The sequence below is a fragment of the Aegilops tauschii genome, chromosome 2, assembly GCF_002575655.3.
Source record: "Aegilops tauschii subsp. strangulata cultivar AL8/78 chromosome 2, Aet v6.0, whole genome shotgun sequence".
NCBI lineage: Eukaryota > Viridiplantae > Streptophyta > Magnoliopsida > Poales > Poaceae > Aegilops > Aegilops tauschii.
The window spans coordinates 437,686,858-437,692,241 of record NC_053036.3 but is presented as its reverse complement, the minus strand read 5'-3'; the positions used below and the strand labels follow the sequence as shown (position 1 = coordinate 437,692,241).

General features: G+C 49.1%; 1 long non-coding RNA gene across 1 annotated transcript; it reads right to left on the bottom strand.

Annotated features, from left to right (window-relative positions):
* Positions 1–530: 530 nt before the first annotated feature.
* On the bottom strand, positions 531–2,154 carry LOC141042049 (uncharacterized). Its single transcript, XR_012203857.1, has 2 exons — positions 2,037–2,154; positions 531–780 (listed from the first exon to the last, which is right to left on the bottom strand). It is a non-coding gene; the product is annotated as an uncharacterized lncRNA (long non-coding RNA).
* Between the last annotated feature and the right edge of the window lie 3,230 nt (positions 2,155–5,384).

Below are 5,384 nucleotides of genomic sequence, written 5' to 3'. Positions count from 1 at the left end.
AAATATTTTCAATAGGGACAGGTTTGTAACTTCACTAAGATGTGACACAACCGCCCTACCTGTCAGCCCCATTCATACACCGTGGGCACCAACCGTGGGCGCCAAAACACCCTCTCCTCGCCCAAAATCGCTCTGGGCAAATATTGGCGAGATGCGAGATTACCGTCCTATCCCCAACCGACGAGACATCCAAATTTTAAACGGGGGCTAAGTTCAGAACTTTCCCATATTTCAGACAGGCGCGTCCCAAAAACATGGTTCCCCGTACCTCTCCCTCCATTTTCCCATTCATACACCGTCCGCGCTAGAACACCATCCCCACACCAGCCTCCTCCGTCCGCCATCCCATCAATCGCCGCCGTCCTCCACCCCATCCATCACCACCGTCCTCCACCATGCCGGAGTGTAACGCCCACAATGCGGCTATATCTCCCACGTGTCGAGGCACGACTTAGAGGCATAACCGCATTATGGTTTTGTCGCAAGAAGGGTCATCTTCACACAATCCCATGTAGTGAACAAGAATGGGATAAAGAATTGGCTTACAATCGCCACTTCACACAATACATAATAAAATCATACATCATTCAAGATACACACATAGGTCCGACTACGGAACCAAAATAAAAGAAGACAACCCAACTGCTAGATCCCTGATCGTCCCAACTGGGCTCCACTACTGATCAACAAGAAAAGAAACAACACAACGGACAAGATCTTCATCGAGCTCCCACTTGAGCTCAGTTGCGTCACCTGCACTGGTATCATCGGCACCTGCAACTGTTTGGAAGTATCTGTGAGTCACGAGGACTCAGCAATCTCACACCCGCGAGATCAAGACTATTTAAGCTTATAGGAAAGGATGGTGTAATAAGGTGGAGCTGCAGCAGGCACTAAGCATATATGGTGGCTAACATACGCAAATAAGAGCGAGAAGAGAAGCAACGGAACGGTCGTGAACTAGCAATGATCAAGAAGTGATCATGAACCTCTACTTACGTCAAACATAACCCAGAAACCGTGTTCACTTCCCGGACTCCGCCGAGAAGAGACCATCACGGCTACACACGCGGTTGATGCGTTTTAATTAAGGTCAAGTGTCAAGTTCTCTACAACCAGATATTAACAAATTCCCATCTGCCACATAACCGCGGGCACGGCTTTTGAAAGATAATACCCTGCAGGGGTGTCCCGACTTGGCCCATTATAAGCTCTCACGGTCAACGAAGGATAAACCTTCTCCCAGGAAGACCCGATCAGTCTTGGAATCCGGTTTACAAGACATTTCGATAATGGTAAAACAAGACCAGCAAAGCCGCCCGATGTGCCGACAAATCCCGATAGGAGCTGCACATATCTCGTTCTCAGGGCAACACCGGATGAGACTAGCTACGAGTAAAACCAGACCTCGAGTTTCCCCAAGGTGGCCCCGCAGGCAGCTCAGTTCGGACCAACACTCGAAGGAGGACTGGCCCGGGGGGGTCTAAAATAAAGATGACCCTTGAATCTGCAGAACCCAAGGGAAAAGGGGATAGGTGGTAGCAAATGGTAAAACCAAGGTTGGGCCTTGCTGGAGGAGTTTTATTCAAAGCAAACTGTCAAGGGGGTCCCATAAATCACCCAACCGCGTAATGAACGCAAAATCAAGGAACATAACACCGGTACGACAGAAACTAGGGTGGCAAAAGTGGAACAAAACACCAGGCATAAGGCCGAGCCTTCCACCCTTTACCAAGATATATAGATGCATTAATTAAATAAGAGATATTGTGATATCCCAACAGAGTTCATAAAATCCATGGTCCAACAAGGAACAAACTTAATCTTCACCTGCAACTAGCAACGCTATAAGAAGGGGCTGAGCAAAAGCGGTAACATAGCCAAGCAACGGTTTGCTAGGAAGGGTGAAAAGGTTAGAGGCTGACATGGCAATAAGGGAGGCATGATATAGCAAGTGGTAGGTAGCGCGGCATGGCAATAGAACGGACAACTAGCAAGCAAAGATAGAAGTGGTTTCGAGGGTATGGTCATCTTGCCTGAGATCCCGCTAGGAAGAAGAGCGAGTCCATGAAGAAGACAAACGGATGTAGTCGAACGAATCCTCACAACTCCGGAACGAAACTGAAGCTAACGAGAGAAGCAACCCAGAAAGAAACAAACAACATAGTGAACAACCACCACATACACATGTCATGATGCACAATCAAGTATGATGCATGTCCGGTTTAAATATGCATGGCATGGCAAAGTGCACAAACAATACTACAAATTAAACGGAGCTCAATATGCAACGAGTTGCATATTGACGAAACACCACATCAATTATTTAGTTCTCTCTCGGTTATGTACCCAACAATATTAAATGTTTATTAACATGGCAAGAGGTGAAGCATAAGTAAACTAACTATTTAGGCAAGTTTAAATGAGGTCGGAACAACAAACAACAATACCGGAAAATCCTCATGTCCATATTTTAGATTTGGTACTGTTCTGCCATAAACACAATTTTAATGTTGTTAAACAGCAAAATAAAGTGCACCATGTTAAACTAGGCATTTTTCTACCCCATTTACATATAAAGTTTATTAAAATCCGAGCTACGGTTATTTAGTTATGAAATAAATCATTTTAACATGGCATTTATGCAAAATTAAACAAACAGCATTTTTAAACATTTTAAACATGGATGAAAGCAGCATATTATGATACTAGACAAAATTCTAAGCATTTTACATGTATAGATCATTTTAATCCGATGCACGGTCGTGAAGTTATTATATGCATGAACATGAGGGTTTTTCCTGCAAAATTGGTAAATCCTGGGATAATGTTAAATTCGCAGAACTGCAAAAACATCTACGGGCCGAATCTTGCTGGCCAACAGTGCATAGGAGAGGGCACTGGATGTTGCTCACCATAGGCCATGACCCAGCCGGAGAGGAGGACGCCAGGCAGGCCGGATCTAGCGCGGCTGGGCCTTGGCCAATAGGCGAAGGGGAGGCAGCCCAGGTCAGTGGAGAGGCCCAGGCAGGCCGGGAGCGGCGTTGGGCCTGATCTGGAGGCAACGACACAGTCAACGCGAGCGCTCTCCTCGCTCGCTCGATCTGGGCAGGGGCGCGAGCAGAGACTTGCGCAGGCGAGCTCCTGTCAAAGGAAAAAGGAGAAGGTTCAGAGAAAGCAGAGAGAGACAGGGGAGAGATAGAGAGTGAGAGAGGAGGAGCGACGAGGCTCACCGGAGATGGTGGTGAGGGCGTCGAGGATGGAGGTGCCGGCGGCGAGGTTCGATGAAGGCGGCGGAGGCAAGGTGCAGGAGATGGATCCTCGGCTCCATGGAGGTGCTCTAGCACGAGCAGATCAAGCGCTCCTCGCTCAGGGAATGCGCTGCTCGAGGAGGAGAACTTCAGATGCGGCTCGGGGCAGGGGAGGAGCTTGGGCGCGTTGGGGGAGGTCCTGCTGGAGGTGGTCGACGGTGACGCAGAAGCTTGGCAGGCGAAGGCGAGCGGCAGGGTTGGTGCAGGAGCTCCGGTGGCGCCTGGGGTTGAGACGACTGGAGGAGGGCCGGAGGCCATCGTTTCCTCGTGGCAGGGGGCGCCCATGACGGCTTCCTGTTCGACCTGAAGAGAGAGGGATCGGGATGTGAGGGAGGGAGAAGAGCAGAGGAGGAAGGAAGAGGAGCAGGGAAGGAGCGGCGACGGGGTTGGCCTGCAGGTGGCCGAAGGCTGGCCGGGGTGGCCTGGTTCGGCGAGGTCACCCGCAGCGGCGCTAGGAGGTGGTGGCACACTCGGGCTCCAAGGCGACGGGGAGGAGGCCGTGGGGCCGCGAGGCCAAGGTAGGGGAACGGCAAGGCGGTGGCTACCTCTGGGATCGAGCCGAGGAGGGAGAGGAGGCACGGCCTTAGGCGTCTGGAAAACGGCGAGGACTATCGGAGCAGAGGAGGAGGAGACGCGCTGGCGAGGTGGATCGAGAGGGGATTTGGCAGGTAGGATCTGGATCGATCCCGAGGAAGGAGGAGACTTGTCCGAGCACTCTGGTTGGGCTAGTGGGGAGATCGAGGAGAAGGTGGGTGGAAGGATCAGACAGATCCCGAGGAAGAGTGGCGGCGGTGCTAGGGTAGGATCCCTAGAAATTAGGGTTTGTTCTAAAAATGGACACGGAGGTCTATATATATAACAAGTGAATTTCGATAGGGGCATTTGGTCCCTCTAATTAAAATCGGACGATCGAGAAAATAATAGGTAGGGAGTCCAAATAAGAAAACGGAGATGTTTTGTAGATGTTAGGGGATGATCCGGACCCAACGGTCACAACAGTCCGGGTCGGGTTCGGGGAAGTTTACGGACGCACGCCAGAGGGGGGTCGGTGGTTGTGCAGAGAGGGTCAAACGGTCAGACAAGAGAGAATCGAAAATCCGGTTAGAATCAGAACGGTCAACGAACGCAAGGGGGGACACGGAAACTACGAGCGGATGCAAGTTTTAAAAACATGCGGATGCAAAGCGATGATGCAATGATGAATGCAACAAACAAATAAAACACACGGCGCACACGAAAACATGGAAGGCGATCGGAGCGTCGGTCTCGGGGCGTTACAACACTCCACCACTACAAGAGAATCTCGTCCCGGGATCTAGGATGACACCGGGAAGAAACGGAAGGGGAAGAGGTAAAACAAATTGCTTCTTTGACAAACGAGTGAAACCAAAGAACCTTGAGAGGTCGCAAAGCTTGAGGAAATGACACAACGGAGATAAACGAATAGAGAGCACTCCGTAGTAAACGGAAGCAAGGAACACCATGACAACCTTGAGGTTAATTGACACGATAGATATTTAAACCACTCCGGTTAAAACAAGATAGGGAAGGAATAAGAATGATATAATTTGGACAGCACTCCGAATGTAAATGGAAGGAATTGAACATGATCTTGACAAGATGAGAGGATACTCGATGAATTTAACAACACACTGCCTCCGTAACTAATGAAAGAATGGCACAAGGGGTAAGAAAGATTTCAGACAGCACTCCGGTTGAGAAGGGAGGCAAAACTTGATAAGATGGGAAGAACTTGAAAAGAGGGCACGACACTCCGGTTGGAAATGGATAAGCACGAAAAGAACACGATCTTCACAATTCGAGATGATGAGCGAAGAGAGCAACATCACAAAACCTCCGGAAGAAAGAATAGAAGATAGATCATTGGAATAACAGAATGGAGAAGAAAATGACAACACCTTCCACAAATGAATTTGGAAAGTATCCTTGCAAGAAGGTTAGAACGGAGTTGTTGGAAAAAACCAACAACTAAAAGAACAATCTTGTTGAGGGCTTATGGAACACATCTCAAAATTATGAGGTGAAATTTTTGCCACTAACGAAAACAATTGC